Here is an 11,383-nt window from a genome sequence, read left to right on the forward strand (position 1 = left end):
ACTTTGAGTAATTTACTATAATGTTTAGAATAGCCTGAAAAGAACACTTCTATGCACAAATAAGATAGTGATGAACTAAATACTCATGTTAAGGCATAAAGGAGGTATACTTCTAGGTCCATTCACTTCTTCCAGAGTAGTTGTTATTCTGCAAGGGTAGTACCTATTTTCGATACTAATTACTTAAAAAGGTAGGCTATTTTTAGTTTTTTTATTAATATCTGAGTTTTGCCAAATTTGGTTTTTGCTTAAAATTATTTATTGTTAGCTAACCTTAATAGGAATAGGTCACTAGTTCAGGTATTGGAAATATATTTTAGTTTCCCCAATCTTCCTTTTTGTGTGCTTAATAATTACTTAAAATGTTTACTTAAAGCTCACTTTTATGATCCTCTATGGCATGTAAACATGTCTACGTTTAAATGATGTATAACTCATTCTAGAGTATTCAATAGATGATAATATAATTTAACAAAGGTCCTTAAGTGAAGCCAGTATTCAGGGAAGTCTAACCATAAGTAATAAAATAATTTCTAGATAAAATTTGGGTGAGAGATATGAGTTTTATTATAAAATATTGCTTTTCCCTATTACAAACACTTTTGTGCCCTCATCATGTCCGACTTTCTGTAACCCCATGGGCTGTAGCCCTCCAGGCTCCTCTGTCCATAGGATTTTCCAGGCAAAAATACTGCAGCAGGTTGCCTTTTCCTTCTCCAAGGGATCTTCCCAATTCAGGGAGCAAACCCAGGTCTCTTGCATCTCCTGCATTGGCAGGCAGGTTCTTTACCAGCTGAGACACCAGGGAAGAATTTTGATTAATTACTCCTATTTTTAAGTAGTTAAAGAAAATAATTAGTTGATTATTCAACCTACAAATTAACTATGTGCATATATTTTTCCAGAACATCCCAATTCTAGCAATTTATTCAACAGAAATTACACACACATACTAAAATAATTAATGAAGAATTGTTCATAACAGCAAAAAATTATAAACTACCTAGTAAGTCATTACCTAATAAGTCAAATTTAAAATCATACAGTCATTTATGAAATGGAGAACTATATAAAAACTATTCAAAAGTAAGATAACTAAATCAACTGACAAGAAGACAAACATAAATCTACAGGAAGATAAATACAAACACTACTAAGTGGAAAAAGGAAAGGACAGTATGTAGTATATAAAAACAAAAGCATACACATATAACATGCATACATACAAAATATGTAAGTTACAATTTCATATTGTTGAATAAAGCTTGTTCATTGTGTTTGTCTCTGTAAAAAAGTGGGATTTTCCATACTTTTCATTCTATCTTACACTTCTGCACTAGGTATTTTTGTGAAAATATCTTTTTCTCTGGAATCAGATTATAAAGACAAAAAAGAAGTAATGTAGCAAATACATTTTAAAATATTCATTTAAAAGGACAATCATTTTAATAATTATGTGTAGCAGACTCTTGGTTATGTTTTAAAATATAAGCACTTTTATTCTTCTTTATACAGTAACAATCCAGAGACATAATGACAATTTTTTCTCTTAAGAATATGTTTTCATTTTTAAAAAGAAAAACATATATACATGCCGGGGCAGCCCTGGTGGATCCAGGGAATTCTAAGCGGGGATGGCGTCGGCGAGGATCAGGAAACAACTGCTTAATTAAATGTTAATTAAGGATATAAAGAGTAATAGAATAAGGATAGCTCAGTGAGGAAAGTCAGTGGAAAAGAGAGGCTGAAATAAGGATAGCTAAGTGAGGAAATTCAGTGGAGAAAAGAGGCTGAATAAAATTCCAAAGCAGGGAATTTACGTCACCTACAAAGGCCTCAGGCGTCCTCCTGTTCTCCTGAAGGAGAGGAGACACTAAGGCCTCCCCGGTCAGATCTTAGAAGCCCAGGCAAAATCAGTAGGCTTGACAAGCTTCCCCGCCTCAGAGGAAAAATTCAGCCAGAAGGTGAAAGAAAGAACGACATGGGGAGACCAAGTTTCGGTGAACAAGGCCCACACTTATTTTCCAAAGTAGTTTTTATACCTTAAGTTATGCATAGAGGATAATGGGGGAAGGGGTGGAGTCATGCAAGGACAGCAGTTCCTGATCCTAATAGAAGCCAGGCTTTCAAACTTATCATACGCAAAAGTTTAGGTGATTTACATCATCTTCTGGCCAGGAGGCTTGTTAACATTTTAAGAAACTTATTTTTCTCTAAAGGTGATTATTCTAAAGTCAGGCGCCAGCCTCCAAAAAGCACTGGATAAAGTTGCATTCCTATAGGGCAAAGGTGTGGTGGGCTATAACAAGAAAAAGAATTAACTCAAGGGTCCAAGATTACAAACATTAAAGCTACTACTTACACCAATTATATTAATCAATACACTGCCAGGGACACAGCAGGTAATGGATATGGAGACTTAGCAGCAAACATTGACCCAACAAGTGAAAATCCCTTCACCAATACAATTTCTAATCAATCTTTTAACTGCTCAAAGGAATCTGTATTTAGACAGTTTAGAACATCTCATGCCTCTCACAGTTGGGAGGCTCTGAGCAATCACATGTGGCCGGAAAAACCTATTCAGGCAGGCTAGAGGACTTCCAAAGGAGTTTGTAGGTTGAAACACTGTCACACCCAGAAACTTTATTAACTGGAGCTGTAAGTTAACTCTTTTTTCAGAGAGAGGTAGTGGGGGACAGCCCCCCTGTAAAGTCATAGGTGTAGGTGAGAGCACAAAGCAGAAAGTAGGCAGACTCTGGTTTTGGGGGTAGATGCTCGAGAATTTCCAGGGGGACTCCTGAGGCTCGATCCCGCCTTTGCGTATGCCAAGCCTCCTTCCTCATGACCTTTGCCAGGGGCGGAGCTCCTGCTCCCGGCATATACACACATACATTTACCTGAATATGTATATGCATATATACCTACACATATAGAGATATATGGGCTTCGCAGGTGGCACTAGCAGTAAAGAAGTGAAAGTGAAAGTCACTCTGTCATGTCCGGCTCTTTGCAACCCCATGGACTGTCCAGTCCATGGAGTTCTCCAGGCCAGAATACTGGAGTGGGTAGCCTTTCCCTTTTCCAGGGGATCTTCCCAACCCAGGGATCAAGCCCAGGTCTCCTACATTGCAGGCAGATTCTTTACCAACTGAGCTATGAGAGTAAGCCCCTTAGTGGTAAAGAAGCTGCTTGCCAATGCAGGAGACGGAAGAGATTCGGGCTTGATCCTTGGGTCAGGAAGACCCCTGGAGGAGGGCATGGCAACCCCCTCCAGTATTCTGGAGAATCCTATGGACAGAATAGGCTGGCAGGCTACAGTCCATAGGGTTACACAGAGTCTGATATGACTGAGGTGACTTAGTACTCAGGTACACATGCAGATATCTACATATATATGTACACAGAAATAGATAGGTTGACACAGATATACACATCAGCAGTCATTTCTGAAGTAAATGAGCATAATTACCTGTATTATTCTCCTAATCCTGCTGTTTGAATGGCTGTATCTCCGTTAGGCCAGGGATATGCACTTTGCCTGTTCAAACAATGACAAAGATTCCATATGGATCTGTCTATGATATCTAGGACATTGCACATGCCACGCAACAGAAACCTATGAGGATTTGCATTCTGATTACTCTTCTGATTTCAAAAATCACGACTCCAATATTGCTAGACAAAAAATACTTCGCATCATTTAATCTTTTTGTTGCTGATGTGTTTTGAAAAACTCTACCAATTATGCCTAAAATGGAAATTCTTTAATTGCAGAAAAGTGAATACTCTCCATGTTGAAGTATCATTCTGCTCTGCCAGCAGCCATAGCCAGACCTGAGGATTTCAGCAAGTCAAATAAATTAATTAGTGGAACCACCAATTAATTGGCGGCCCATTTATCAAAAAAGCTTAATGACTCTGACATAAGCCCATATCTCATCTTACAACCTGCTGTACCACCCCTGCTCCCTGCAGCTGTGCCTTGTTGTCCTGTAGAACACCAGCATGCTCGCAAAATGCTTGCCGCAATCCATTTCCCGGGGTTCTCCACATCCCTGGGGCAGGAGCCTGGCGGAGATTTGGGCCAAACGCTGTGGCCGTGATGCCAGTCTTTTTCTCTTCTGCTCAGTCCTTTTGGCCTGTTTACATGGTAGTAGCAGATGGTTTCCTATCCTCAGATGTTTTGCAAATCTCAAAAAGGCAAAAAATAAAAAGTTTCACTGCCGCCATTTCATTTTTCATGCCGAAAGAAACTGAGATTCAGAAGGAAAGAGAGGTACAGGGAAATATGTGTGTCTCAGTGAAAAATGGCAAAATGTCATTCTCACTTCTATTAAAAGGAAAGGAATTATGTCCTAGGCAGTTTCCATGTGTCATTCATTTAAGTTGAATTTAATAGCTTATTTTATTTGCTTATATCATGCTTATCTTAAAAACATCCAAATAGATGAAATGCGAAAGCATTCTACCTCCTTTGTAAATGTTGGTTTATATTCAAATTGTTCATTTTCTTTGGGAAAAAAAATAACTCCCAAAAATTGCAAAAGGAAAAAGTTAGAAGCACACCCAAACCCTAGCTCTTATTCTGAAGATGTTTACTGAAAATGTCACCCTTCTGTACTTTCATTCCTGCCGCAACAATATTCCTTCTTCACTCCTGCTGGCTTTAGCACAAATACAGATTTTAAGTGTAAATTGCAGTTTGTAATCACCAAATTTAAAATCAGCACTTGTTTTCACGGTTTTACCACATTAAAATGTTTAGGTAACTGCTAAATGTATTTCAAAACAATAGTGAAGCTGTTAATCACTGATTATAACTAAAATGATCTGCCAGAAAGGACTGGATACCAGTGAGTGGGTGATGGGCTTTGCTGGTAGCTCACATGGTAAAGAATCTGCCTGCAGTGCAATGAAGTGAAAGGGTCATTTGATAAGACAGTAGACCAGAGATTGTTCTATTTGAGGACAGCCTATTCTCAGGAAGGCTCTTAAGCAGGGCTTGTATACTGGATAAGGCTGAGAGGCATGTGTGTGGTAGGTTTAAGTTTAAGAACCTGAGGGAAGAAGAGAAGCTTAACTGGAATTTGGTCAATTCTATGTATCTTAGTAAATCACAGCAGATGGTGACTGCAGCCATGAAATTAAAAGATACTTTCTCCTTGGATGAAAAGCCATGACCAACCTAGACAGCATATTAAAAAGCAGAGACATTACTTTACCAACAAAAGTCCATCTAGTCAAAGCTATGGTTTTTCCAGTAGTCGTGTATGGATGTGAGAGTTGGACTATAAACAAAACTGAGTGCATAAGAATTGATGCTTTTGAACTATGGTGTTGGAGAAGATTCTTGAGAGTCCCTTGGACTACAAGGAGACCAAACCAGTCAATCCTAAAGGAATTCAGTCCTGAATACTCATTGCAAGCATTGATGCTGAAGCTCCCTTATTTGGGCCACTTGATATGAAGAGTTGACTCACTGGAAAGACCCTGATGCTGGAAAAGACTGAGGGCAGGAGGAGAAGGGGGCAACAGAGGATGAGATGGTTGGATGGCATCACCGACATGAGTTTGAGCAAACTCTGGGAGATAGTGAACGACAGGGAAACCTGTTGTGCTGCAGTCTACGGAGTTGCAAAGAGTCAGACACAACTTAGTGACTGAACAACAACAACAATATTCATAACTTCATTTGCAAAATAAATTTGCATTTGCAAATTGGAAGTTGCACTGTCCCACATAGTAAGATATTTTCTTTAAGGACTATTTTATTCTTAGGCATCATGACCAAGAGTCAATAATAGCATCTGACAAGATGTAGTATTTTGTACACCTCAAAGTATTTATTTCATTTGACCTTCACCAAAACCCTGTGAGATAAGTAAGAAAGTTTTTATCATATTAAACTTAACAAGTTTATGTATTAAGCTTCACACACTGTAGAAATGGGACCTAGTAAGAGAAGTAATATTTTCGTGGTTTTACCGGCATTTAGATGAGAAAACTAGACTATAGCCTAGATCAGTGTTTCTAAAAAAAAAATTTCTTTAATCAGTCCAGGTAAAAAGTTTTTATAATGTTATTTTTGTAACCACCACCCTCATTAAATCTTAATACCACAGATAAGCTATACACTGATATTTTATATATGTCTATTTGTGCATTATTCATAAAATATGGTTTTACACTCAACAACCAATTTTTACCTACTTGTGGGTAGTGTCATGTTGCTGACAATGTATGGGTTAGGTTGCCAATCTCTACTTCCCCTTGTTAACCAACACAGCATAAGTACCTTCATGGATATTGATAGCACTCATGCTGGCTTAGTTAATTTGCACAACAAAATTCACATCCATTTTATAAATGAGAAAATTAAAACCCATAGTTTCAGTAATTTGCACAATGGCACATATCTAGTGCATGCTGGAGAAAAGACATAAACCAAAGTCCTACCATTTAGTTATTTCAATAAAACATATTTTAAAAGACCATTCTCAGTTTCTCGTTAAACCATCATTAAATGAAAAATAGAAAAAATCATCAAGACAACAATTGAATTTAAAATGTTATTCACATGAAAATAGCCTTTCAAGTAATAACAATGGCAAGTTCTGTTTTATCGTTCTGTCTTGGGTTATGTGTTAATTCATAAATCATACATGCTTTATCTCAGATGCTGAGTACAAGATAATATAAACCATTGTCATAGTTGCCAGTACCTAAATGTCCTTTAGTATATTTGGAACTATCTTATTAAGAGACTGTTGATAGGAGGCAAAAACAATCTTCTACTATAAAAGCCCCAGTGCCAGACATCTTTTTCCCGGCCTTTATTGTCCTGAAGAAGTATGCATTTGACTAATTCTTGGCCTCCCTCAAACTGAATTGCAAGCTATTGAAGCAAGGAATAGGGACAGCTGGCAACACACACAGAAACACCCAGTTTGTGGGTTATTGGGAGAAACTGGCAATGGCTGCTACAGTGGATAGTTCTGTCTCATCGTCTCTGAGCCTAGCTGGTCTCCAAGTTTCTTTTTTCCTGCTTATCTTCTCAGGCTGGTTTTTCAGCCTTCTGTATCTCTTGGCACTAACAAATATTTTTATAATAAACTTTTTCTGCTTAAATAATTCAGAATTGATATTTCATAGTTGTAACCTAGACCTCTGCTTGGTACATCGAAAGAACTCAATAATAACTCTTAAGAAATACAATCCTCTAAGAATAAATTGTATATGATGATAAAATCTCTTGGGGTTTATTTTGTAGTTCAATGAAAAATAGGATATATTTTATATACAGCTTGTCAGAAATACAGTTCTGCATAAAGTATGGTATACCTGAATTTAGTCTTTGTGAATATTATCAAAGTCTTTCTTAGAATGTAAGAAGATACTAATAGGTCAAGATTCCTAGTTTTTAAATATTTAATATAAGGTGATTCTTAATTATAACTTATACATTAATACTTTTCCCAGCAACTGAGGAAACTTCTAGAATCTAGAAATATTTTACTTTCTCTTTCATTGTTAGTGTATAACAAAATTTATTTACAGATTTAAGTATAACAGAATAAAAGCACCAAAGAAATTCTAAGAAATGAATGACATCATGACAAGTGAAGAATTGGAACTCTAATGATAGCAGGATCCAAATAGGTCACATTTAATACAGGACCTGAAATCTAATCAGATTAACAGGTCTTAAAACTAGCTTTTCATTCTTGTCTTCTAGGAATTGTTTAATGATGCAAGGTTTATACCCTTGATTTTAATATCATATCAAATTGCTGTCCAGAACCATATTGTTTAATTTCAGACTAATTTTCCAACTAACATTTGCAAAATCATTCTATTGACTATTTATGCTCAATAGAAATGTTCTACATTTTATTTAATTCATAGATAGCTCACGATAAATTCATAAGCAAGCAGAATTTGTGATTAATTTTTGAATTCATATGCAGATATACTTTATATAAAACATGTATTCTAAAAATTTTACATAAAAATGTATTTCTTTTAAATAAAATTACATTTTAAATGTTTAAAGGAAGTTTATTATTCATCATTTTAAAAAATCAGTCCATGTATTAATATCAATATTTCATTTTTGACAGTAGTTTTTAATGATGTTAAAAGTTTTAATATTTATAGCTCAGTTCAGTTCAGTTCAGTCGCTCAATCATGTCTGACTCTTTGCGACCCCATGAATCGCAGCACGCCAGGCCTCCCTGTCCATCAACAACTCCCGGAGTTTACTCAAACTCGTGTCCATCGAGTCGGTGATGCCATCCAGCCATCTCATCCTCTGTCATCCCCTTCTCCTCCTGCCCCCAATCCCTCTCAGCATCAGAGTCTTTTCCAATGAGTCAACTCTTCGCATGAGGTGGCCAAAGTGCTGGAGTTTCAGCTTTAGCATCAATCCTTCCAATGAACACCCAGGACTGATTTCCTTTAGAATGGACTGGTAGGATCTCCTTGCAGTCCAAGGGACTCTCATGAGTCTTCTCCAGCACCACAGTTCAAAAGCATCAATTCTTCGGCGCTCAGCTTTCTTCACAGTCCAACTCTCACATCCATACATGACCACTGGAAAAACCATAGCCTTGACTAGATGGACCTTTGTTGGCAAAGTAATGTCTCTGCTTTTGAATATGCTATCTAGTTTTGTCATAACTTTCCTTCCAAGGAGTAAGCGTCTTTTAATTTCATGGCTGCAATCACCATCTGCAGTGATTTTATAGTTACAAGCAGTCAAATTAAATTACCTTTAAATGGAATAGATATCTCAATGTACATGTTAATGATATAGGAGCAATAGAAAATTAAAGGTATACTCTAATAAAGACAAATATATTCAAAACGGCTGCTATGTAAATCCAGGAGAAGAAATGACAAGTTTTACATAGCCTTGAGAAGGAAACAGGAAACAAATACCTATCTGGAAACTTTGTACACAATTTACGTGTTACTTAGTTTAACCTTAAAACAACCCAAGAAAAGGAATTACTATCCCCATTTCTTAAATATAAAAAAGATACTCAGAATTTAATAGGTCCATATCACATATATAGTAATTAGAAGAACTTTGATTGAGACAACTTTCAATCAAAATTGAATACAACTTAACTCCTCTGAAAACTGATTCTCATATGTAATAAAATATAATTTGGCTCCAAAATCACTGAAGATGGTGACTGAAGCCATGAAATTAAAAGACACTTGCTCCTTGGAAGAAAAGCTATGACCAACCTAGACAGCATATTAAAAAGCAGAGACATTATTCTGCCAACAAGGTCCATCTAATCAAAGCTATAGCTTTCCCAGTAGTCATGTATGGGATGTGAGAGTTGGACTGTAAAGAAAGCTGAGCACCGAAGAATTGATGCTTTTGAATTGTGATGTTGGAGAAGACTCTCAAGAGTCCCTTGGACTGCAAGGAGATTCAACCGGTCCATCCGAAAGGAAATCAGTCCTGAATATTCATTGGAAGGACTGATACTGAAGCTGTAACTCCAATACTTTGGCCACCTGATGTGAAGAACTGACTCATTGGAAAAGACCCTGATGCTAGGAAAGATCGAAAGCGAGAGGAGAAGGGGGCGACCGAGAATGAGATGGTTGGATGGCATCACCGACACAATGGACATAATTTTGAGCAAGCTCTGGGTGTTGGTGATGAACAAGGAAGCCTGGCATGCTGCAGTCCATGGGGTAGCAAAGAGTAGGACACGACTGAGTGACCAAACTGAATAAAATGTAACAGGCATTCAGTCCATATTTGATGTATGAATATATAGATGAAGTAATTAAATTTAATTTAAAAATCTTGATCTCAATATATATATTACCAATTTATCTTTAATGCTGATCAAGTTTTTATATCTTTTTTCAATACATTCAAATCTTTCTCAGAGTTCTCTGGATAGCTTTTGCTTCGTTCTTCTCTCTCTCTTTCTGCCATTGAGAACATAGTGAGAAGGAAACTGCAAACGAAGGATAGAGCTCTACATCACCAGATATTGGTAGCACCTTATTCTTTGACTTCCTGTCTCCAGAACTGAGATATAACAAGTTTTGATTGCTTATACAACACAGTCTATGGTATGCTAAGCAGATAAATTCAGGGACTTAAATCAATTCCCTTATTTTTTTGCCCAATATTTACTTAAAGAAATATGTGTGTGTGTGCCTGCATGCTCAGTTGCTTCAGTCATGTAGCCCACCAAGTTTCTCTGGCCATGGGATACTCCAGGCAAAAATACTAGAGTGGGTTGCCATGTCCTCCTCCAAGGGATCTTCCTGACCCAGGGATTGAACCTGCATCTCCTGAGTTGCACTGCAGGTGGGTTTTTTTATCCCTGCATTGCAGGGGGTTTTTTACCACTGAGCCACTGGGGAAGCCCTTCCAGAAATACATTTCTTTTATATATATATATATATATATATATATATATATATATATATATATACACACACATACATCACACTGCTGGTTCTCATATTTAAGAGAATTATGTGATTCAAATACAGTTGCCTCTAGTTGCTTCCCCACTTCTAGGTTAGGACTAATTTTGTTAATTGACACTTGTCCTGCCACTTTATAATTTCAAAAATAAAATGGTACTCTTTTCCACTCCATTTTTCCTTTTCCTTTTTTATTGCTTCTAATATTACTTTTTGTTATTGTGGTTATGGGATTTCAAGAGATCCTGTGCTCAATCTAACATTCTAACCAAAAGTTACTCACTTCAATCCTTTTAAAATTGAAATTATTCTTGACTCAAGTTTCATTTTATGAGCACAGTGAAGAGTAGGATGAATCTATTTTCTTAAGATGCAAACAAAATTTGGGATTACACAATCCAGGGAAATTGCTCTGATCTGGTCTTCAGTCATAAAGACATAGGTCTTTTAAAACTACCATTTTATTATTTGAGCAGGAATTTATCGAGCATCTATTATATACCAGACAGTAGCATAATAGTGTTTTTTTTTTCCAATATTTTGAATGGATATATTTTGACTTATTCTCTCCTTTTTCCTTCCTTCTTTGATCCCTTTCTCACTTTCTTCTATATATTTTGTAAGTTATGTAAGTAATGCATGGGTACATTATGCTTAAAAATAAACAATAAAAACTTTACAGATAGGAACAAAGTGCTCTTATAGCATTCTACTCCTCTACAATTCTACTCATACTACCACTAGCTGTACCAGTTAGACATCTGGGGGATGGTGTCATATGTCTATTGTGGGGGATGTTAACATAATTTATAACTGTGTGTGTGTATATATATACATATATATATATGTATAATCAAAAAGTATACTTTAGAGTTCTATTCATGCTGGTGTGCATAGTTCTCCTTTATTC

General features: G+C 36.5%; 1 long non-coding RNA gene across 1 annotated transcript; it reads right to left on the minus strand.

The window, feature by feature from the left end:
* Nucleotides 1-543: 543 nt before the first annotated feature.
* On the minus strand, nt 544-2,014 carry LOC147358445 (uncharacterized). The gene is made up of 2 exons (XR_015141666.1): nt 1,830-2,014; nt 544-793 (listed from the first exon to the last, which is right to left on the minus strand). It is a non-coding gene; the product is annotated as an uncharacterized LOC147358445 (long non-coding RNA).
* Between the last annotated feature and the right edge of the window lie 9,369 nt (nt 2,015-11,383).

Source organism: Bos grunniens, chromosome 15, assembly GCF_055505025.1.
Source record: "Bos grunniens cultivar Pamir isolate PY7600 chromosome 15, Bosgru_T2T1.0, whole genome shotgun sequence".
Classification (NCBI taxonomy): domain Eukaryota; kingdom Metazoa; phylum Chordata; class Mammalia; order Artiodactyla; family Bovidae; genus Bos; species Bos grunniens.